At 39.6% G+C, this 25799-nt stretch overlaps 1 long non-coding RNA gene across 4 annotated transcripts in view; it reads right to left on the reverse strand.

Annotated features, from left to right (window-relative positions):
- LOC140602209 (uncharacterized) overlaps positions 1-17677 on the reverse strand; it is an 85311-nt gene extending 67634 nt beyond the window's left edge. For all 4 annotated transcript variants that reach the window (XR_012005184.1, XR_012005182.1, XR_012005181.1 and 1 more), the window contains exon 1: positions 17531-17677. This is a non-coding gene — a long non-coding RNA (uncharacterized lncRNA). The remainder of the gene's footprint in view (positions 1-17530) is intronic.
- Positions 17678-25799: the final 8122 nt, after the last annotated feature.

The following is a 25799-nucleotide window of genomic DNA, read 5'->3' on the forward strand; positions in this document are numbered from 1 at the left end:
ATGCAATCCAAAGTAGAAGTCCTAACGACGAGGGTTAACGAGGTGGAAGAACGAGTGAGTGACATAGAAGACAAGTTGATGGCAAAGAGGGAAACTGAGGAAAAAAAGAGACAAACAATTAAAAGACCACGAGGATAGGTTAAGGGAAATAAATGACAGCCTGAGGAAGAAAAACCTACGTTTAATTGGGGTTCCCAAGGGCGCCGTAAGGGACAGAGGTCCACAATACGTTTTTGAACAAATCATACCTGAAAACTTTCCTAATCTGGGAAGGGAAACAGGCATTCAGATCCAGGAAATAGATCCCCCCCTAAAATCAATAAAAACCATTCAACACCATCTATTTGCTGTCTACAAGAGACTCATTTTAGACAGAAGGACACCTACAGCCTGAAAATAAAAAGTTGGAGAACCATTTACCATTCAAATGGCCCTCAAAAGAAACAGGGGTAGCCATCCTCATATCAGATAAACTAAAATTTCCCCGAAGACTGTAGTGAGAGATGAAGAGGGACACTATATCATACTTAAAGGATCTATCCAACAAGAGGACTTAACAATCCTCAATATATATGCCCCGAATGTAGGAGCTGCCAAATATTTAAATCAATTAATAACCAAAATGAAGAAATACTTAGATAATAATACACTTATACTTGGTGACTTCAATCTAGCTCTTTCTATACTCGATAGGTCTTCTAAGCACAACATCTCCAAAGAAACGAGAGCTTTAAATGATACACTGGACCAGATGGATTTCACAGATATCTACAGAACTTCACATCCAAACTCAACTGAATACACATTCTTCTCCAGTGCACATGGAACTTTCTCCAGAATAGACCACATATTGGGTCACAAATCGGCTCTGAACCGATACCAAAAGATTGGGATCGTCCCCTGCATATTCTCAGACCATAATGCCTTGAAATTAGAACTAAATCACAACAAGAAGTTTGGAAGGACCTCAAACACGTGGAGGTTAAGGACCATCCTGCTAAAAGATGAAAGGGTCAACAGGAAATTAAGGAAGAATTAAAAAGATTCATGGAAACTAATGAGAATGAAGATACAACCATTCAAAATCTTTGGGATGCAGCAAAAGCAGTCCTGAGGGGGAAATACATCGCAATACAAGCATCCATCCAAAAACTGGAAAGAACTCAAATACAAAAGCTAACCTTACACCTAAAGGAGCTAGAGAAAAAACAGCAGACAGATCCTACACCCAGCAGAAGAAGAGAGTTAATAAAGATTCGAGCAGACTCAACGAAATCGAGACCAGAAGAACTGTGGAACAGATCAACAGAACCAGGAGTTGGTTCTTTGAAAGAATAAGATAGATAAACCATTAGCCAGCCTTATTAAAAAGAAGAGAGGGAAGACTCAAATTAATAAAATCATGAATGAGAAAGGAGAGATCACTACCAACACCAAGGAAATACAAACGATTTTAAAAACATATTATGAACAGCTATATGCCAATAAATCAGGCAATCTAGAAGAAATGGACGCATTCCTGGAAAGCCACAAACTACCAAAACTGGAACAGGAAGAAATAGAAAACCTGAACAGGCCAATAACCAGGGAGGAAATTGAAGTAGTCATCAAAAACCTCCCAAGACACAAAAGTCCAGGGCGAGATGGCTTCCCAGGGGAATTCTATCAAACGTTTAAAGAAGAAACCATACCTATTCTACTAAAGCTGTTTGGAAAGATAGAAAGAGATTGAGTACTTCCAAATTCATTCTATGAGGCCAGCATCACCTTAATTCCAAAACCAGACAAAGACCCCACCAAAAAGGAGAATTACAGACCAATATCCCTGATGAACATGGATGCAAAAATTCTCAACAAGATACTAGCCAATAGGATCCAACAATACATTAAGAATATTATTCACCATGACCAAGTAGGATTTATCCCCGGGACACAAGGCTGGTTCAACACCCGTAAAACAATCAATGTGATTCATCATATCAGCAAGAGAAAAACCGAGAACCATATGATCCTCTCAATAGATGCAGAGAAAACATTTGACAAAATACAGCATCCATTCCTGATCAGAACTCTTCAGAGTGTAGGGATAGAGGGAACATTCCTCAACATCTTAAAAGCCATCTACGAAAAGCCCACAGCAAATATCATTCTCAATGGGGAAGCACTGGGAGCCTTTCCCCTAAGATCAGGAACAAGACAGGGATGTCCACTCTCACCACTGCTATTCAACAGAGTATTGGAAGTCTTAGCCTCAGCAATCAGACAACAAAAAGACATTAAAGGCATTCAAATTGGCAAAGAAGAAGTCAAACTCTCCCTCTTCGCCGATGACATGATACTCTACATAGAAAACCCAAAAGCCTCCACCCCAAGATTGCTAGAACTCATACAGCAATTTGGTAGCGTGGCAGGATACAAAACCAATGCCCAGAAATCAATGCCATTTCTATACACTAACAATGAGACTGAAGAAAGAGAAATTAAGGAGTCAATCCCATTTACAATTGCACCCAAAAGCATAAGATACCTAGGAATAAACCTAACCAGAGAGGTAAAGGTTAAAAAAACCTAAAAACTACAGAACACTTCTGGACGAAATTGAGGAAGACACAAAGACATGGAAAAATATTCCATGCTCATGGATTGGCAGAATTAATATTGTGAAAATGTCCATGTTACCCAGGGCAATTTACATGTTTAATGCAATCCCTCTCAAAATACCAAGGACTTTCTTCAGAGAGTTAGAACAAATTATTTTAAGATTTGTGTGGAATCAGAAAAGACTCCGAATAGCCAGGGGAATTTTAAAAAAGAAAACCATAGCTGGGGGCATCACAATGCCAGATTTCAGGTTGTACTACAAAGCTGTGGTCATCAAGACAGTGTGGTACTGGCACAAAAACAGACACATAGATCAGTGGAACAGAATAGAGAATCCAGAAGTGGACCCTGAACTTTATGGTCAACTAATATTCGATAAAGGAGGAAAGACTATCCACTGGAAGAAAGACAGTCTCTTCAATAAATGGTGCCTGGAAAATTGGACATCCACATGCAGAAGAATGAAACTAGACCACTCTCTTTCACCATACACAAAGATAAACTCAAAATGGATGAAAGATCTAAATGTGAGACAAGATTCCATCAAAATCCTAGAGAAGAACACAGGCAACACCCTTTTTGAACTCGGCCACAGTAACTTCTTGCAAGATACATCCACGAAGGCAAAAGAAACAAAAGCAAAAATGAACTATTGGGACTTCATCAGGATAAGAAGCTTTTGCACAGCAAAGGATACAGTCAACAAAACTAAAAGACAACCTACAGAATGGGAGAAGATATTTGCAAATGACGTATCAGATAAAGGGCTAGTTTCCAAGATCTATAAAGAACTTATTAAACTCAACACCAAAGAAACAAACAATCCAATCATGAAATGGGCAAAGGACATGAAGAGAAATATCATAGAGGAAGACACAGACATGGCCAACATGCACATGAGAAAATGCTCCGCATCACTTGCCATCAGGGAAATACAAATCAAAACCACAATGAGATACCACCTCACACCAGTGAGAATGGGGAAAATTAACAAGGTAGGAAATCACAAATGTTGGAGAAGATGCGGAGAAAAGGGAACCCTCTTGCACTGTTGGTGGGAATGTGAACTGGTGCAGCCACTCTGGAAAACTGTGTGGAGGTTCCTCAAAGAGTTAAAAATAGAACTGTCCTACGACCCAGCAATTGCACTGTTGGGGATTTACCCCAAATATTCAGATGCAATGAAACGCCGGGACACCTGCACCCCGATGTTTCTAGCAGCAATGTCCACAATAGCCAAACTGTGGAAGGAGCCTCAGTGTCCATCGAAAGATGAATGGATAAAGAAGATGTGGTCTATGTATACAATGGAATATTACTCAGCCATTAGAAATGACAAATACCCACCGTTTGCTTCGACGTGGATGGAACTGGAGGGTATTATGCTGAGTGAAGTGAGTCAATCGGAGAAGGACAAACATTATATGTTCTCATTGATTTGGGGAATATAAATAATAGTGAAAGGGAATATAAGGGAAGGGAGAAGAAATGTGTGGGAAATATCAGAAAGGGAGACAGAACATAAAGACTCCTAACTCTGGGAAATGAACTAGGGGTGGTGGAAGGGGAGGAGTGTGGGGGATGGGGGTGAGTGTTTGGTGGGCACTGAGGGGGGCACTTGATGGGATGAGCACTGGGTGTTATTCTGTATGTTGGTAAATTGAACACCAATAAAAATAAATTTATTAAAAAAAAAAGACTGGGATGCATAACTGGCTGAGCCACCCCGGTGCCCTGAGTATAAACATGCAGTTAAAAAAAATTGGGGGCAGCCTGGGTGACACAGAGGTTTAGTGCCTCCTTCAGCCCAGGGCCTGATCCTGGAGACCTGGGATCAAGTCCCACATCAGGCTCCCTTCATGGACCCTCTTCTCCTTCTGCCTGTGTCTCTGCCTCTCTCTCTCTCTCTCTCTCTCTCTGTGTCTCTCATGAATAAGTAAATAAAATCTTTAAAAAATAATTGTAGGGAAGCCTGGGTGGCTCAGCGGTTGAGCGCCTGCCTTTGACCCAGGGCATGATCCTAGAGTACCAGGATCAAGTCCCATGTCGGGCTCGCTGCATGGAGCCTGCTTCTCCTTCTGCCTATGTCTCTGCTTCTCTCTGTGTGTGTTTTTCATGAATAAATAAATAAAAATCTTAAAAAAAATTGTATGGATGACCTTCCTGGACTAGTGCTCCCAGAAGATGTAAGCATTCCCTCAGAGGAAAATCTGATACTTGAACTTAGTGGAAAATATTAAACTCACAGAGGATCTGAATCTATTTTACCTACTCCTTTGTAATACCACTGTACAAATAATGGTATTTTAGGGAAAAATGTATTAAAAGGAAGGAGATTTAGTTGTCTTTTTTTTTTTCTCCAGTATGTTCTATAGTTATTTATTTAACCTCTCTGGTCTGAACTACATAAAAATTAGGATAGTAATTATGGTCTCAGTTCCTGAAAACTGACTTGCTTGGCTTCAAATCTGAGTGAGGATGTCTGCTTCTGTCTAACATGGAGTAAAAAGAAGTAGATTTACCTTTCTTCCTGAAATGGCTAGAAAGTCAGGCAACATTTATGACATGGGACAGCTTTTAAGACACTAGACATCATGTCATGAAGGACAGTGATCCTTGGGATATGGGAAACAAATAAGGTGAGTCCTATAATTGTCCTTGCTTACTGCCTAGAGAGTTTCCAGACTAAGGTGTAGACAAGGGGAATCCAGGTAGATCAGGGCAATTCCCCTGAATTGAGAAGAGAGCTAAAATTCCTGGGAGGCCAAAGCCAGAATTTGCAGGGTAGAGTGTTGTAGAGAAGACAGCCATGGAGAGAGAGCTCCAGAAATCTGAGTCTTTAGCTAAGTGATAACCAGCTTGAGTCTTTAGCTAAGTGATAACCAGCTCATTTTTTTAAAAAAGATTTTATTTATTCATGAGAGAGAAAGAAAGAGAGAGAGAGAAAGAGAAAGAGAGAAAGGAGAGAGAGAGGCAGAGACAGAAGGAGGCTCCATGCAGGGAACCTGATGTGGGACTTGATCCTGGGTCTCCAGGATCAGGCCCTGGGCTGAAGGCAGCGCTAAACCACTGAGCCACCCAGGCTGCCCAAACCAGCTCATTAAGGAGAGGAAAATACCAAAGATAGGAGAGAACCAACTGCAAGGTTTAAAGGGATAATACTAGGAGCTTATACAGGCCTAGGACAAGTTCCTATTTCCACTAGCCACAGTATAAAACCTCGTAATTCATGGGGCCTCAGGTAGCATATTCTGAAAAATTTTGCCTTAGTTGTGAAGAATACTTAGTGATTCACTAAACACTACTTTGGTCCTGCCTACAAAGCTTAAAACCAAGACCCAAGAGGATTGAATTCCTCCCAAGTAACTTTCTAACATTGCAGAATACAGCTCAAGAAAGGAATACAAAAATATCCAATATCCAACAATATAAAATTCACAGTGACTAACTTTCCATAAAAAATTACCAGATCTAGAGATGCCTGAGCGGCTCAGCGGTTGAGCATCTGCCTTCGGCTCAGGGCATGATCCCAGGATCTGGGATTGAGTCCCATATGGGCTCCTTGTGGGAAGCCTGCTTCTCCCTCTGCCTGTGTCTCTGCCCCTCTCTCTCTCTGTCTCTCATGAATAAATATATAAAATCTTAAAAAAAAAATTACCAGGTCTAAACTTGACCACTTATCAGTGGCACCTTGAGTAAATAATGCAGATTCTTTAATCCTCTGTTTCTTTTTCTTCAAAGTAAAGATGGTCATAATACATTTCACAGAATTGTGTAGGGCAAATAACTTCATAGACGTCAAGTGTTTAGTGTAGATCATGGCATATTACAAAGTGTTCTCTATATAATAATCACATTACTGTTATGATTATTTGGGAAGAACTACATTTCTTACACAGACCCTCGGATATCTGCTGAAGACCCTTACACCTCTAATTTCTGCATGTTCGTGAAGTACAGAACAGTGCTTAATATGGTTTAAAGACTCCTTCTCTAAGGTAAACTTTGATTTTTAGCAACCCCCGCCTCCGCCCACCGCCAATTCTATGATGATTAAGTATTTGGAAATTTACTTAGGGTAATAAGAATATAAATACTCTGTCTTGACAGACAAAAATCTGAGTTTTGTCAGTTACAGATTTTTATCTGATGGAAATAAACTGCAAAAAGAAAATGCTGCCATTAAAATGTCATTATTTCAGAGCCTTTTCTGACAGGAAAAAGTGAGACCAAGATTGACCAGAAGCTGCTTTTGGCTGCATCATCTGCCACAATCTCAGTCAGCTCTGTTGTAATGGCCTCTCAGGACCCCTTTTCCATCCAGCAGCATCTTATGGTCTCATGTCGGGTTTTTTTTTGTCACCAATCTTAATTCCACCAGGCTCATGGGACCAAGGGTGCAAGAGGTGCGTGAGGGCTCAGTGCAACCTCAGCTGTGAAGATCCCAACTCTGGCTCTTATCATTACCATTTGGAACATCTGTGGCCAGAACTATTAATTGTCTTCCTAGTACAACTATATTTTTAGCAAAACAGAATAGAATTCATTATATTTAATTTGGTGCTATGGAACCTAACATAAAAATGTAAGCTAATTGAAATGATTTTAATTTAGAATGATTCATTTTAGTGTATGACTGTTATTTCTAGCATTACGCAGATTTCCCATCTTTTTTTTTTTTTTTTTTTTAGCATGTAAGGGTCCTACCCTATTGTTTCCTCTTATGACCCTTTTTTCTTTGGTTACTGGAATCTTCATTTTATTTTATTTGTTTTTTAGATGCTGGCACACTGCACCTCCAAAGGTTGTTAGCATTTGTCAGCTCTCAGAATGACAGTTCTATTCACTATAGGAGACAAGTCATTTTCTTTCTGAAGAAAGGGGAAGCTAATCTCCTCCCACAGTAACATGTTTTGAGAAACATAATGCAGTGGGAAAATGTACCAATTATTTCGCTGCAAATTGTCTCCCTTCCACTAGATAGACAATCATATCAACATTTTTGGACTTTTTTTTTCTTGCAGTTTTATAACATAACTCGCCTTCTGCAAAGTTAAACTTGATGTTAAAGAAAATGAATGAATGTTCCATGAACTATATGAGTGATAATGTATTGCTGTGTGGTTCTGGGCAGCTATCATTTGAGATTTCATTCCTGTTGCTAGCTTCCATCCAAGCCCTTTAGCAAGAATATTTGTTTTCTATCATACAGGAACAGGAGTGGGGAAGATGCTGGATTGGTTACTTATTCTTCATGAATTTGACAGGGGAAATTAAATAGAGGGTGTTTATTATATATCCACTTCCCTCTGACCTCTTTAATGATTAGAGGGCAGTGGGAAAAAGGGAGTGACTTCATTCTTGAGTTTGTGCAAACCGGTTTGTGCATGGCTTTAGATTTCATGTCTGACGGGAGTTCAAGTCCTGGCTCCTGCATATGATGGCTGGGTGGCTTGGGCAAGTAGCCCAGCCTCTCCGAGGCTTATTTTGTGCATCTGTAGAATGGAGATGGTCATTGTACCTTCTCTGTGTAAGGTGTTTTGGAGGATTAAGGGCCCACCACACTCAGTGGTATACACAGTACTCAACAGAGGTTTTAGGATGATGACTGCTGTGATTGCAGCTATGGTCTTAGGCACATATTTCATTTAAATGAGGTTAAAATGATTGTAACCTCTTTTAATGTAAAATTAGCACTGCACAAAATAAATTTTGTATTTTTTTCCCAACAGAGTATACTGATATTGTAGACCTATTTGGTATACATGGAAATGGCTATTGTAGTTCCTGACTCGTCACAAGTATCTGGCCCATGCTATTCCCCTATCATATCTGAAGGTAGGTGAACTTAAAATAATGAAAACTTTAGTTATTTAAAAATACATGTAGAATTGTTTTCAAGTTGAGATTTATAATTCAACCTGATAGCTGGAAAGTATTTGTCCTGCTGGGCCTGCTTCAGTAGTTAGATAACCTCTTAATTTCTGGACTGAGGAGACTTCTGTGGTTTATCTATTTCAATCATTGAGTTTTATAATTGAAGAAACAGATGTTTAATTTTTTTCAAGACTATGTAATTTATTGTCAACAGCGTAGGATATGAACTCAGATTTCTTCCAGCCTAGGTGAGCACTTTTTCTATGGTATTTTCTTGTCACTCATTGGCTCTTTTGTAACTTTAGCATCATTTTATGTGCATAGGAGGTCCCATAAGCATAAAAGTAAGTTACCTATCCTTGCACACTGTTTGCAATATTAATTTGCCTTAGAATTCTTTGTTCAGTGAAGGTCTAGTCAAAGAATTACAAATTTGGAATATTATCCAAGTGATTATTACTTTATTTTAATAGTGTCTGTAATTTCACTGCACTTTGTGTGGTTTTTAACAGGAAACATTTCATTTGCATGCCTGTGCATTTTCCCATCTTGAAAAGATAAAAATTAAGCTTTTTAGAGATAATAACTCAAGGAGAAACCCAACCAGGTTTTAATTTGACAACATGAGTCACGTGCATGCTAGACTCACAGCTTGCATTTTCCCCCTTACTATGCAATTATCTGTAAATACTGTATGTGCTGGGCTAAAATGCTAGGAAGTCTGCAATTACATTAATGTAGCTCCTTAATTGCATATAATGGGATTTTCAGGCTACTGCAACCCATCACATTTATCATATTCCTAATAAAATTACTCAGTTTTTTTTTGTCAAAGATCTTTTTATTTACTCTTCATTTAATTTAGAAGAACTTTAAAGATAATTTAATTCTTGAGAAATTAAATCATTTGTAATGAAGGAGGAAAATATGCAATCCAGGTTAAGAGCTGAATCCACTTAAGAGGCAGTTATCCAAAACCCCAAGTCTTGTTGATGAGACATTTTGTGCCCCTGGGCAGCAAACGCTAACAAGTGAGTCATGCTAGGACTCTGCTTATAAGATTCCTAGCTGTCCTTTGGAGAGAAATATGAATGTTCATAACTCTTTTGATGTCAAAAACAGGTATCCCTTGATATGTAGAGTGGATGTATTCCCCTCCAAAAGTTAGCTGCCTTTAAGGCAGATTTCTTCATGTTAGTCCCGTTTGCACTGATGGCCATTAAGAAATCCAACTGGCATTTCAAGGCCAAAGAATCTCCAGTATATATAGTTTTGAGTTCCTAATAAGAGAAAGACACTGGTTTATAAGAAAAGGTTAATAGTATTCAGAAGTCACTGAGAAATACCCATGCTGACCCTCAAAATACCAACCTTGGTTTCAACCTGTAGTGGAGAGGAAGGAGAGAGGCAAGTGCTCAGGAGCTGGATGAGCAAGGGAGGACAGGAGACCCTGGTGGAGTTCAGCACAGGGGCTCAGAGCATGTGTGGGGCAGACATAAAAGGGCCCAGTTATATTTTAGCCTGCTCCCTCTCTCCTCTTCATTCCCATTCTTTTTCTTTGAATCTCTAACCCATTGCACTTGTTATTTGCTCAAAGCTTTCCATTCTCGTTTACCCAGCCCTCTGGTTGAATCATCTGCTCCTCATAGTCTGGCTAGTCTCTATATACAAGTATGGGAGCAGCCAATCCACTCTTTTTTTTTTTTTTTTTCTACAGGGGAAACCATGACATAGAAATGGAAAGTAATGTGCTTCCTTTCTGGTCTCATCACCTCTATCTTCCAACTTTGGCTGCTCCGCAGGCTCAGTGTAAACTTCCTCTGGCCTCTAGTCTCTGGCTCCTGAGAGTTTCATCTCTGTCCTGGACCACAAAGTTGGTAGAGGAGTAACACCCTGTTCTAGCAGTACTAAGCTTCCCAGAAAATATATCTGGACAATGATACTCTGATCTAGGAGCATTGTGAAAAGAAGAGAGACAGAAGGTGGGGAGAGACAGAGAAAGAGAGAGTGAGCACATGTATGTTGAGAGGTGGAGAACAGATAGTGAGATGGAGGCATTTGGAGGTAGAAAGTCTCTAGTCAAAGTTTGATTCATCCAAGTGCATTGGGGACCCTCAGGGCAGTACAGCAAGGGGGTAACAAGCCCAGACACTTGAGCTAAGATTTAAACTCCCATATCTTGGCTGTGTGACTTTTGACAAGTTAATTTATCCCTCTGTTGCTCAGAGTGGGGTAACAACTATTATAGGGTTGTGGTGATATTACTAAAGGTCAGAGGGAAAGTATTAATACAGATGAGCTATTATTACAAGCAGCCCCAGAGAAGAATGCCCAACTCACCCTTTCTTATTATGTGCCTTGTATTAGTTTTGGGGACAAAATGTTATACACCTTTGGGTAAAATTAATCGACTTGGATTTTTAGGGAATGTAGGTAGCATCTCTTTGCTTCCTGTTACATACATACTGTCACTGTGAAATGCTGCTTGTTAGGCTGCTCTATAGAAGTATTTGCACTATAGACAATACATATTTAACGTGTGTGGGGGGGTACACGAGGACAAACACTAGAGGCTTCAACTGTAACATCTCTAATGACAAAAAGGATTTAAGGCTTTCTCCTCCAGAATTATGTCTGCATGTTTTCTATGCACCAAATGCCTTTCTTCGTGAATTTTTTTTTGAGTAATATCTCAGTCTCCCCAGTCCCTAATTCTAAGTACTAAATACCATATCTACTAGTATTATACGGAGGTCAGACAGTAAAAGTCCTTGGATTTATCTTTATTTTACTGAGAACCATCATTCAAGTCTTACTGGGGGAACATAAGGGTGATGAAGTGGATGTTAGGAGAATTTCTGATGTTCAGCTTCTTACTCTTTGCCTTGTGCAGGGATTCATCTTGTTAGTTAGACAAATAAAAGAAGTACCAAAGCTTGGGATAATTTTTTTCTCAATGTAATGGACTTATAGTCTTGAAAATGTTGAGATAGGGTGTGCAGTGTAGAGGAAAGCTCTTTATGGCTGCCTGGAGAGTGTGAGAATGTTTAGGGCCAGTGCGTTATTTGCTAGCCTGCCTGCCTGCTTGACCTGATGCATTGGCATCTGAGAGAAATGAATCTCAGGAGAGAATTTATTTGGGTCACCATGGCAACGGAAGGGGGTGCAAAGATCTGCCTGGAAGCCTATAAAGAATGCACACAAGTTGGTATGACAACTGCAATACCTACTTCTCTGAGTTTAAATGTTTCAGGGAAGTCTAATATTTAACTTTTCCAGTGGCATTCAAACTTTTCTTTGGCCATTGGTGGTTAATGTGGCATGACTCAGACTTTGATGTCTGATGTCTTTTTAAGAAGTTAGATTCCTGCAGGAATTCAGTAACTATTACATTTTGAGTCATAATACTCTTGTGGCACTCAGGCAGGAATAAACTTTTTCTTTTTTAATTATCTTGTTCTATCTTTTTGGTTTCTGACTAATAAAAAAAAATGTTCTTTTTACCGATGTGTACTATCATCGGGTGCCCTTCTTTATCATCCCATTACCAAGCCGAACATTTTAAATGTCATTTAGAAGAACATCATATTGAGCTGCTCACAAAGAAATGCCTTACATGTTGGGATTCAATATGGGAATTTAATTCAGCCCTGCACTGAGATACTGGAAAGATTAACAGATTATGGGATGAGAATGGAAATGTAAATGACAGATCAAAGACAGTTGAATAGTTGCTGTCTTGATTTCCCCAGTAAGAGACAGATGAATAAAATAAAGCACATATATTTGAAAAACAGCAGGTATAAAAAAGCAAAAGCCAACTATACACATTTGTTTGAAATCTCTACACTAGAACCTGGATGTTAGACTAATGTAGATACATGGAAATCTGAAGAGGGTATGGCTTCCAAGACAATGACCTTCTTCCAGCCCATCATATGTTTTTATCTTCACCTTGTCCCAAGCTTAATGTTTCTCCTACTCCATTTCCTGCTTCAGTTTCTTAAGTTCCTGCATGGAATCTACTTTTAGGTCCTTCTAGGCACTGAGTAGGCCGATCAGTGGTTCTAGTTTGCCTGGGACTGTCACATTTTTGGTCTTGAAAGTCCCACGAAACTCCACAATCCCAGTCACACCAGACAGGTTCGTTATACCAGCACCATGTGTTCTTTGCATTTCTTCCTGCTTCTCACTTTCTATTCCTCTCACTGCTCTGTTCCCTGCCACTTGATGATTTGCAAATGGTCCAGACATACACTATACAATATGTTAGCTACCAGCTACATGTGACTACTTAAATTTAAAATAAAGTAAAATAAAAAATTCAGTTTCTCAGTCTCTCTAGCCAAGTGCTCAACATGTGGGACAGTACAGACATAGAGCATAGCTAGTGTCTGAGAACATTCTATCAGACCTGGCTGATCTGTGTAACTGAGAATTGGGGTAGAGGCATGCATGCAAGTGTTTCCTACAATTTATGGCTTAGATATAATGTTAGCTGCAAACGTGAAATGTTGAAAGAACCACATAATCCTTAGCTTCCACTTTCTTTGAATTTCTCCTTATACCAACTGTGGAACAGGTAATAAGGCTATCTGTCATCCTTATTGGGTCATTCGTCAAACAGGTATTGAGCACCTGTGCTGAAATGCCATGATGAATGATAGCATCTGCCTTCTGGCAACTTATGGTCGAAAATGAGAAGAAAAGTTGTGATAGTTATCATATAATAAGACTCTTCATGAGACTCATGGAGGGGCTGATGTGAAATTGTGATCGGTAGTCAGGGCTTTGCAGAGGAGATGATACAGAGCAAGGAACTGAAGAAGCAGAAGGAGGCAGTGCATGTGTGATGAAGGGCACATCCATGGAGCTGGACTGCCTGAGTTTGGACCTTGCTTCTTTCCTTCCTCTACCAATATACTTGCTGTGTGGCTTTGGGCAAGTCTTTTAACTGGTCTGTGCCAGGGTTTCATCATCTGTAAAATGAGGAGAATAATAGTATCTGCCTCACAGGGTTGTAATGATTGAATGAGTTAATACTCATAAAGCTTATGGAATAAGATCTGGTATGATAAGAGCTATATTAGTGGGTTGTTAAATGCAACAAGCAAGAAGGAAGCATAATTGAGACATGGAATGTGAAAAGTGAGCTTACAATAGCATGGGGAGGGGTATTAGAGAACCACAGGTCTTCTAGAACTGTAAGAGTTAAATGATGGTGGTGCGTGGTGGCTATGCTAGAGATGTGTGTGTGTGTGTGTTTGTGTGCATGTGTGCACACATGGGAAGTAGGGAAGGAGGAGATGGGTGGGGAGATGGAAGACAGAGTTAGATGGACATATAAGTGGGGCATGCCAAAGAGTGGGGACGTGATTCTGTAGGTGATGGGAAGTTGTTGACTTTTTTGAGCACGGAAAGGAAGAAATTAGACATACAGTTTATAAGGATCCCAGTCCCCTGAGCTAGGATTATTCATTTGAGAAGATTGACAGCATCTGAAGTATGAGGAGTACTGAAAGAAAATGACAAAGTTGATAAATTTTCAGGAAGTTAAAAAAAAAAAGAATTTGGTGGTTAATTGGCTATGGGGAATCGGTGTAAGGGAGAAGTACTGTGTAACAATACAGTGGCAGTTAGCCTAGTATACTTGAAAATAAGAAACAGAGTTAAATTTGAGGGCTAATTTCAAAGACAGTTTGCCCTGCCCCTAGAAGATGTTGTTAGAAACATATGATATTATTCTTACTTATTGCTCTATTGTAGACTCATAAATGGAGTTTTAATGTTTTTTTTTAAAGAAAATTTCCCTGTGATATGGAAAAAAAGGGGAAAATTTGAGGGTGGAAAGCGGTAGAAAGTTTAACATCATTCTGTTATTCTAAGTTATTGCTTTGTCTTTGGAAAAGTAATAAAAGCTTATTTCCTTTATAACTTCATCTGTGTACTCAGGGCTGTCACATTAACCCCACATTAGTATTAGATTTTAATAAAGGACAACATGGTAGGAAGAAAGATGTTTGCTAAATCTAGAGAATGGGCCATATAATTTTGTTTTTGGAAGGTTTCTAATATTTTTATTTTTTCATTGTCTTGAAAATGGTATTTAACTTTGTCAAATAACTGCAACAGAAAACAAAGGCTGTGTTTGAATAGTACTTGGGAGGTGTTGTTAAACAACATAAGCTGGGGCTTCTGTTTCTTTACTGGTTTACTTCTTGGTAGCATCTTGAAGCCAAAGGGGTGTTGGATCCCTTGCTTGGAACAGAGTTCCTTACGTTCGTTTCTCGGCTGAGATGTGTTTTTGAGGATGATCTTTGCCAGTGTGTTCCTTTCTTTTCTCCCCTCTATTCCTTACTCAGTGAGTTTCGTGATTCCATTTTATGGCCTCATATAATCTCTGAACCTCCAATGGCTGATGAACTTTGGTCTTCAACCCGGAGCTGGTCCCTGATGCTCAGAAAACTTGACACTGTCCTTGGCATGTTCTTTCTGAACCCCTCTGTCCTCACAGCTCTTTCTGGGTTCCAGGCTTCCTATCCCAGGTGATTCAAGCCCAGATATTTCTATGGGTGGGGGATCTTTTAATCTAATCCCCCACTCCTGGGTGTAGATATACCATTACTCAGACCATTAAGTATTTGTTGTTTCCTCTTTTTGTTTTGCTTCATAGCCTTAAGAAGATTAGAAACCAAGGGAGAAGCATAGGCCTGCATATTTGTATTTCCCACAAAGCTTGTTGGAATATAGGGGAGAGCCTGGAAATGGCAGGTGAAATGGAATTAAACAATAGTGTATGAGCTTCAGTTATCTTTAGCATACCTGCTTCATGGCAGTAATAAGCAATTAATAGTTGTGAGATAATTTTGGCATTTTTCCAGAAATATTTTAGTTGACTTTCTGATTTCAAATAAGGCCAGTGCTTCTATAAATTTCCTTCCCATGGCATGTTCCTTGAGCCTTCATTAATATCAAACTGTAATAACATCAAAGCTAACATTTTAGATTGCTTCCTGTGTTTCAGGCACTGTACTAAGTACTTTATATTCATTGTTTTAGTTTTTACTATAACCTCCTAAAATGTGTACAGTTATTATCTGTACAAGTGAGGAAACTGAAATCAGAGAGGTTGACAGATTTATAAAAAATCACCCAATAGACAGTGAAGGAGCTGGGGTCCTGATCTAGGTGGTCTGGCTCCAGAGTCCATGCTCTTAACCAGTACCCTGTAAGTATTACTCTCTCTGTGGCCACCAGCCTTCCCCACATACATCTTGCTTTGCTAGGAAGTGCTACATAGAGTAACGAAGCCTACAGAGATGTCACTCTGCAGGATCTTGAGCATCCAAGTCTTGCTTCTCTGTGGTTCCCAAAGTGCTCCTTAGAGATGGAGAAAATTGCTAAAACTCTGTTTCTATGTGTTGAGTTTCCACAAGAGTGATATTTTGATAGCAGTAGGCTGAGCTCTTTGAGGAGCAACTCATAATATTTATCATCCCCATTTTTATAGATGGAAAAAGGGACCCCCCCCCCCAAAATCAAAATCACTTCTCCAGGTTTGAGTTGCAAGTCTTCAGGGGTGATGAAAATGTAGCCAGAAGATAAAGAAATCTCAACGTTTCTCTAAGTTTGGGGCTTATAGGATTCTTTTTGCTTCTTCAGCTTATATAATACTACACTAAGTGTCTGACCTGACCTCTCATTTTTTTCTGGGAGAGCTCATGCAGTTGCAGCAACAGGTTCTCCTGTGAGCCCAAGTTAGTTGATTGATTTAATAACTATCTTTTGTTGTGCTCTTTCCACTCAGGAAGGGCTCTTGCTTTTTCTTCTGTGCTTACTCAATCACACTGCATGTTTGCTGCTGAGAAAGGCCACAGAGTATTTTTATTCTGGTCATTCTCTCATAACCCTTGCATAAAGTAGCCACAGGCACCATGTAGGTAGCATTTACAGTGGTTTTCAGTAGACTTGGCATTCCTTTCTGTTTATCCAAAATGCAGCTAAGAAAAATCTCCTGGTAGTTGGAGAGAATGGAAGCTGCTCACTGTGGGTTAAGTCCACTTACAAAGAGTGCTGCTAGAGCCGCACCATCATCTCCGTGTGATGAAAAGGGTTTTTGGCTACAGCACCCATCTTTCAGAAAGCAACATGAGACCCATTGATGCCTTCCGGCTCTCATTTCATCTCCTTCCTTTCATTTTAATCACTTCTGGAGCACTACTCTGTCTCAATATGTGAAATTCCCAGAGACCCCTTTCAGGATAGTGCTTACTTCTCCAAATTATGTAGTGCCACACGGAGCCCACCTCTCTCTATGACGATTGCTGAAGGCCCCCTGAATGGTCAGATTCCAAGGTGGCTGCTTAGCCACAGGACTGCTTCTGGTACTATGAGCTGCACCTTTATCCTTCACTAATTTGCAAGCCCTGTGAGGACCCCATGCAGCAACTGAGATGGAATAGGAACACACAGAAGTTGCCCATAATGACTGGGCCTCTGAGGAGTGGCCTCAAACAGGCTGCATGTTACTTCTCTAACAACCCCTCTGTACCTTCTCTTTCTCCCTCAAATACCTCTGGAGCTTGAGCCTGAGCATCTAAGCTTTCCATCTCTATTTGTGTTCTCTCTCTCTCTCTGTCTCTCTCGATTTTTCACTGACATCCTCTGACTATACTTTCACCTCTTTCAATTTCTACAGTTCTTCACTTGAGCACCTGTGCTGTTCCTCATCCCCAACCCACACATACTCAAAGACTAAGTCCTCTTGCAGATTGTATCCACCAAAGGTATTTTAAGTTAACTTCCTTTCAGGGGGTGCCTGGGTGGCTCAGTCAGTTAAGCATCTGATTTCAGTTCAGATCATGATCTCATGATTGTGAGATTGAGCCTCACAATCTTTCTGTACTGAGATCAAGCCCCTCATCAGGCTCCATGCTCAGTGCAGAGTCTGCTTCAGATTCTTTCTCCCTCTCCACCCTACCCCTCCCTGTTTACACATGCACACACATACACACACACACTCTCTCTCTCTTTCAAATAAATAAAATCTTACAAAGTTTTCTTCCCTTCAGACAGCAACCCTGGTCCCTTTTTCTGGTCACATAGTTCTCTGTTCTGTTGACATACATAAAGCCAACCAACCAATTCCAAATGACTTTGCCCTCCCAGCCTCCCAGTACAATGGTCAGCACATTGCTTTGTAAAGAGCCAGATAGTAAATATTTCAGGCTTTGTGGGCTATACAGTCTCTGTGACAACTACTCAGCATTATGCTGTGAAGGCAGTCATAGGCCATGTGTAAATGAATGAGTGTGGTTGTGTTCCAATAAAACTTTATTTATAAACAAAAGCTGTAAGCAGGATTTTGTTTGTGGACCATAGTTTTTTTTTTTTTTTTTTTTTTTTTTTTGGACCATAGTTTGTTAACCTCTGGACTGAACTGTATGTTTTTTAGCCTGAAATCTTTGAACCAGTGAATGGGATTCCCAGTGTAATTTTGTGATCAGGTCCAGTCCAAACTGTTGTGTTTTGTTAGCATTGTTACCCCTGCCTGAACTCTTCTGGAATGTGTGCTCAGATACTTTTAAACTTCTTTTACACCCTAGTTGAAACTTTCCACTGGGTTCTACTTTTTCCTGCTTTTTCAGATCTCTGTTGTTTTAATCCTTTCCAGAGTTCTTGCCTTAAGTATGTTCTTCTATTTAACTACTTTGGTTCTCTATACCCTTTCCAGTCATAGCTATGCTGCCTTAAAGTCATCTCTTTCATTTTAGGAAGCCTGGATCCAGAGTTGTTTGTCTTTTTCTATCTCGCCAATTTCTATAAAAAGTCAGTTTCAGATACTGGGAAAAGCATAGACATGGTAGATAAAGCATGGAGTCTAAAAGATTCATCGGTGCAGCCTCAATCCTTTTTTTGTAGACAACAGAATTCACCCAAGGTTGTTTAACTGAAATGGCTTTATTACAGGGTATTGGGAAATCTGCACACTTTCCAGGCTTGGGAAACAAATTTGCTTGCTGTGCAGCCAGAAATAATGCAACCAACTGAAACAGTAAAAAATAACAAGGTACGTCTTTAGAGAAGACCCCACTACCAACTCTGCCTGCTGCTGCTCATCATTCTTATGACTTAAACACATAACGTCTTCAACCACTACCCTAAAGAACAAAAGGCTGTGCCCTGTGCTTGCCAAAGAATCCTATCTCTCTGCTTGATACTCATATCTACCTTCCTTGTCTTACGTGGATGTATCTACTTTCAAACCTAGGTTGTATATAGAGCCAGAGCGACAAGAGAGTCTGAAAACTAGCTCTCTAGCTTCAATGGTATAGAAAGATACAATCGAAGAGAATAGAGTGGGTTAATGGTAAACAACCATTTACTGGTCACAACCTTGGGTAAAGTACTGTTTGAATTTTCCTATAGATAAAAATGGGGATAAAAGTACGTTTCTTATAGCATTGGTCCAATTATTTTCAAAACACCTAAGATATAATAAATGCTCAATTAATGGCCATTATTATACATAGACAATAAATTAATATTTTGACTATATAAGAATACAATGAACATGTTAAGGAAAGTTTTCTTTATTTTTAAAAGCATACAAAGATAGTAAGAATGGAGCATGCTTCTCACCTTAATAATTTTAGTGTTCTGATTTGCTGACATTCTGTCCTTTGGTCAGTTCACACAAATATCAAAATACTCTTAACTCATGTATTCATTGAATTCAGTGCTTTCAGTTTAACCTCTAAAGTATATCCACATCTTTTTATTCATAAAACATGATTACAAAATGTATACATGACCACTGTAGAAAAAACAGAAAATATAGAAAGTATAAAGAAGAAGGTAAAGATCACAGGTGATCAGTGCTCATTTGTGGTAAAGTAAAAAGGCATTAATGGTAGCCAGTTGAGATGTTCATGACCTGATGCTAGTAGAATTGAGGGTCAGGTTCCGCAAAAATTTGTGGGTGGTAGGTGGTGTTTGAACCTATGCTATTAATTTGTTTTTCATTAACCTTTGGGGAGGCAGCTGTAAGTGTTAACCTCATCTTACAGGGGAAGAAACAGTGACAGGAGGTGACCACTGTGTGCTTTCTCAGTTTGCATCTTGAGAGGGCAGGATTCAGACTTAAAATTCAGATTCCCAGTCCACCTCTCTTTCCATTATCCTATACTTCCTCTGTTTCTATGAGTTGTGTTGCCCTGTGGTCAATAAGTAATGCATGGGGACAATTCCATTACATTTCTACTGCTTATGCTCCCACAGTGAGCCATTCTTAGCCACTCTATGATAAAGAGTGAATTAGTATCACTCAGTTTAGGATGATAGTGTCTTGCCAAAGATTGTGCCAAATGGTTGCTTAAAAATGATGTTGAGATGATGACAAAATGAATTGACAGCACAACACAAGAGGTCGTTTATTGTATTATAAATCATGAAGGTATGAATTTTGTTTTTTACTTTATATGCTTAGCCTATGGTAGCATCTCAATTAGATATCTTGAATTCAATTCACATTTGTAACAAATGTATTTGACCTATGGGAAAACCCGTATCTGAATTGTTTACTAGTGATTGACTTGTTCTCAGGAGTTGTTTCCTGATAGATTTATCAAATGGAAATGAAAGATGACAACAAAAGAGTACCATCTAATTTAAATGTATTTGACTGTCTTTTAAATGTTTTAAAATGCATTCTTACACGATACTTGAGTTTATAAGTGGGTGAAGTAAAAATAAAAAGGACATCTTGCATATGTGCAAGATGCATTAATATTCCCCTTTTACATGTTCCTTTGAACTGAGCCCTATTTCCTTTCTGTATCCAATGACAGTACTTTCCATGAAGTGTCTAAGCCCCGTTGTTAAACTTATGCAAGTAGTTCATCATACATAAACCTATTCTCCACTGACTCAGTCTCACCGAAGTTAAAAACAGAAGTAGAAGTCACGCTGTGAGGCTAGTAGGTAGAGGATGGACCCAGTTGATTTCTAGGGACATTGGGTCCCACGCTTGGGCTGTGGGAAGCAGAGCCAGTCTTCTAGGTGCAGCATCACTTGGTGAGACCTGACAGAGCTCAAAATAGCCTGTGTGCCTCAAATCTGTGTGCCGTGAGTATGAGTCACAGTCAAGAGAGAGCAGTGCAGCAGCCAGGGCAGCCATTGGGATGCACCATCACCGAGGCGCCTCCTTTCATTCCTGGTGTGACTGTTTGAGTTCCTGTGCATGGTGCATGCAGACCTGGGATTTCTTCTGGAATGTCACCACATTGTCTTAGTCTCTCTATTGAAACGATTCTTGTGAAAAGGCAACTCTTCTTTTAGGAAACTAAAATATTTCAACATATCTTTCTCTCATAGTAGACACGTTTGTTGTTTTCTGTGGAATGTAATTGCTTTGCTCCTTAGCTAGCTTTTACTCATACATTTCATACACCTTCAAAAGAAAATGGTCATTCACAAGATGGAGTGGAGGAGGCAAAATGTATCTGTTTTCTCTCCTCTCATGATCACTTTCTAGTCAACAAGTACCACCAAATATGGCCTCACTTTCCACACAATTCTAGGGTTCCTTAGGTGGAAATTTTTCCAAGCTTGGAATAGATTATCACAATCTATTAAATATAAGCCGACAGGGATCTTTTCTTCCCTGACACTGTTTTTTACTTGCGTTGTTAATAAAATTAAAAAGTGCTTACAGTTGTGAAGTTCTTTATATTTATTTGGTGCACTTGACAGGATGAGCACTGGGTGTTATGCCATATGTTGGCAAATTGAACTCCAATTAAAAAAATATACAAAAATAAATAAATAAATTTACTTGGTGGTAAAAGAAAAAAAGCAATTAAAGATGAAAACTCTTTTATTTTTTTAATTCTTGGAGAAAAAAAAACAAACTCCAAGTGGGGGCTTAGTTAGTTCTGTAGGGTAAATTCTTTTAAAATGTACCACCTATAAAATATTCCTTGTGCCCTCATTTTCTTAGAGTAGGCAGGTGGGCATATTTGTTTTAATTATAGAGCTGTGATTCTCAGCCTTGGCTGCACATTAGAATCATTGGGGGCACTTTAACAGGTATTGGTCACACCCTCACGGAGTCTCATTTAATTGGCTTGGGGTGTGACTTCAGTGCTGGATTTAAAAAACTCCCTAGTAATTCTCTTGTGCTGCCAAAGTTGAGAACCACTGTTCTAGAGCAAGGATTTCTTAGCACATCAGTTGGATTCTCAGTTTATAGCTATTGGAATGGACTCTTGCTAACTTATGTACAAAAGGAATTTGTTAAAAGATAAAGGGAAGCTCACCGACTCAAAAGGAAAAGCTATGTTATCAGGTCTCAGGACAGAAACCAAGACAACTATGGCAATGGAAGCAGCATGAACTAACGGATGACCTCTTTAGGCACTGCTTGGATGTATCAGCCCCAACCATTTTCTGTCCTTAAAGGTCTGCTTAAGATTCAAATTCCAGGGAGAGAAAGAGGATCAGCTGAACTCTTAGCCCTACCCTTAGCCAGGATAGGATGGGGTGGGGTACTTCCCCAGAGGAAAATTGATTTGCTCTTCTTGGAAGATGGCACTGTGTTTTCTTGGCAGACAACACCAACAGATGTCCCCACACTCTGAAACCATTTTTGCTCTGGATAGGGAAGATGTAAGGAACATTTCTCTCAGAATGCAGTTGGCTTAGGATCAGACTCCCTCGGTGTCTGATAATTTGTTCATGGTAGTTATTCATTCATTCAGAAAATGTTTATTGAATATCTATATTATGAAAGTCTCTCTGTGAATGTCAAGCTGGGGAAGCAGTTGATGCTTTTAGGGGACTTAAAATCCAATAAGGGTAAGAGACATGCAAGCATAAGCATGATATCCCAGGCCTATCTCCAAGCATTAGTCCACAGAGTAAGACCAGCATCAGTCAGACAACCAGTATTTGAGTGCCTACAATTTGTTAGACCCTCATAGTTCCTGGCCAGTGAAAATTAGATGGAGGACCATCAGATGTCCCTAGACAAACTTGATTCCTGCACTGGTTACCCATGGCTGGAGTTTCTCATCTTCTGAACTGAATCTTTTTCTTTTGTTTCTCAGTCTCTTGAAGTACCTTACTGATGGCACCTTCCTTCTAGCATGCCTGGACTCAGAACTGCCTTCATTCCTTGCTTTAGCTGAATTTTCTGTACATAACCTCATATCTGATTAACTTAGAAAGCTTACTAACATTACTAATTTTTTTCTGATTTGCTATTCTGACCTAGGCCCATCCTCTTGCTTTGCTTTGTCAAATAAGGTACAAAAAGATAAGCTCTCTCCTTGACCATGGGCATAGTCATTTTTTTTGAAGAATTTATTCATTTATTTGAGAGAGAGAGAGAGAGAACATGAGTAGGGAGAGGAGCAGAGAGAAAGGGAGAAGTAGATCCCCCTCTGAGCAGGGAGCCGACATGGGGCTCATCCACTCAGGTGGCTGAGTGGCTCAGTGGTTTAAGCGTCTGCTTTCGGCTTAGGTCATGATCCCAGGGTCCTAGGATTGAGCCCCCATCAGGCTTTCTGCACAGCAGGGATCCTGCTCACTCTCCTTCTCCCTCTCCCTCTGCCTGCTGTTCTGCCTACTTGTGCTCTCTCTCTTTCTCTGTCAAATAAATAAATAAATAAAATCCTTAAAAAAGTATAAAAGAACTTCTCCAAGTCCCTCCAAGTAGCATGGTCAGGAACTAAACTCAGGCATTTGGCTCCATTTTTGTAGTCCCAAGATAGTTGTTGGTTATTTTTATTGATATAGTGCCTACATATGGTTTCTTCATAAATATTTGTAGAAAAAAATGAATGAGTGAATAGTAGATTCTACAGCTGGCTTCTTTCAACCCTGCTCCCTACCACCATACTTTGGAACACAAAAATTTAAATTTATTTTTAATTTTAGCTAAGACATAATCATGATGACAATTTATACTTAAAAGACTACTCTATGCTCTACAAAGCTTGTTGCACTTTTTTTTGCTTTATTTCTTTTAGCTTTATTGAGATATAATTTCCATAAAACACTGTGAATTCATGATACATAACATGTTGACTTGATACACTTATGTAGTGCAAAATGATGACTACCACAGTTTTAGTTAATACCTCCATCCTTCACATAATTACCATTTTTTTTTGTTTGAGAACATTTGAGATTTACTCTCTGAGCAATTTTTATATATACTACAGTATTACTAGCTATATCACCATATTGTGTATTTAAATCCCTAAAACTTGTTAATCTTATAAGTGTATATCTATACCTTGGTCCTTCTCCCCATTTCTTCCACTCCCCAGCCTCTAGTAACCATCACTCTACATTCTGCTTCTCAGAGTTCAGCTTTTTTCCAAGGATTTGGTTAATGTGGTTTCTTATGATTTTACAAGTTTGGATCACTGAGATTTGCTTAACTTCAGAAGAATAATGATCTATTTGGCCATCGTAGATAGTGCTTCAGAAAAACACATCAATAACCAACAGAGGAGATGGGGCTGCTTCATTTGTATTGTCTTTCTGATTCTCTTTCCTTTGCTTGCTTTTTCTCCAGGATGGAGGTGACTCTCCTTAAAGTTAATTCCTCAGTTGTCCTTGCACTGTCAGATGCCTTTCTTTTCTGAAGGATTTATTTAATCCACTGTGGTTCTTTAAAAAAAAAAAAGATTTTATTTATTTATTCATAGACACACAGAGAGAGAGGCAGAGACACAGGCAGAGGAAGAGAAGCAGGCTCCATGCAGGGAGCCCAATGCGGGACTCCATCCTAGGTCTCCAGGATCACACCCCAGGCTGCAGGCGGCGCCAAACGGCTGCGCTACCAGGGCTGCCCTCCACTGTGGTTCTTTAGTGACTGTCTTGATAACACCAAATGTTGTCTGGCAAGTGAATGACCTTACCTGACTATCCAGATATATTGCCAGAGGAGACTATGAACTTTGTTTTGGCCTTAATTTTAGGAAACTGAATCCCAAGGCACGTATAACAAACATGAGGACCTGTCCCATTTCCTGTTCCTGTACTTTGCTAGAGATGAATAGAAATTATTGCTCTTTTTTTATTTGTGTTTATTTACCTATTTTTGGAAGAGCTACTTGTTTTTAAGTGACAGAAAAAGAATGCCAATAAACCAATTCCTGGGTGAATCACAGATTGAAGTAACCCTGCTGGGATGTTTCAAAGATGCTGCTGTGTCTTTCAAACCAGCGGATCCTGAAAGCAACTATTTATCATATCTTTTTGCCCTCAGTTTCATTTGTACTTGGACAAAACAAAGGTCTGTGATAAACACTGGGTTCTAGCCTGGGACAGCAAGAACCAAGCAGACTCCTGAGTAGGGTTTCAAAAAGATCCTCAGTCTTAGAGTCAAAGTTCACCTGACTCCTCTGCTGGATCCAGTGTTCAGGAAGAGACCCAGCTGAGGCAGGCAGGACAGTGGCCAAGGATGGTGTTAGGTGAACCAAATCCATACCCATCACTGCATAAAATGAAAGAAAGAGAAAGTCTCTAGGTATGTGGCTTCTCAAAGAATCTGAGGCTAGGAGAGAAACATCTGGTTCTGGCCAGGGTGAGTTGGAAGAAATAACCTCTGATCTAGGTCTTAAAGAAGTAGGAGTCAGCTCAGCAGAGAAGTTGGGGAGAGCATTCTAGGGAGGATTGCATGTATAGAGATTTAAAAAGAGAGGAAGAAACTGAGTGGTTGATGTAACCATGTATGGGGTGAGTGAGAGAAGTAAGCAAGGACCACATTACAAATGCCTTGCTTCCCTCTTCTAAAACCTTCACGATAAATGAGAAGGGAAGTAAGAAAGAGACAGTGTTGGATTTTCATTTTTGAATCATCATTCTGATGGAAGGATGAATTGGAGGTAGCTGGGAACTAGAGGAAGGAAGACCAGCTTCAAAGAGTGGTAGCAGAATGAAGAGGATGGGGTTGGATCTATGAGATATTTTAGGAGGTAAAAATTGATAGAACTTGGTGAGTTACCTTGGGTGCAAGGGGGTAAGGATTTCCCCCAGGAGGGGAAGTTGGGTAAGTGGTGGCATTGGTTTCTAAGAAAAAGGATGCAGGAAAGGAATACACATGTAGAGGAAAATACACATTCTTGGAGGAAAAGAATACACATGTGTCTATCCCTGGAAGCTGACAAGATGTATATACTGGGTTAGTTTTTCAGCCCTAGCTTTCCTCATATATGTGTATCAGGTGTTTCAGTTCTCAGCTTTGGCTGATGCAGTCCAGCAGTCCCTGTTAAGATTGTCACTACTAATTTTCTTGTGAATCATTC

The sequence above is a fragment of the Canis lupus genome, chromosome 13 (genome assembly GCF_048164855.1).
Source record: "Canis lupus baileyi chromosome 13, mCanLup2.hap1, whole genome shotgun sequence".
Lineage (NCBI taxonomy): Eukaryota > Metazoa > Chordata > Mammalia > Carnivora > Canidae > Canis > Canis lupus.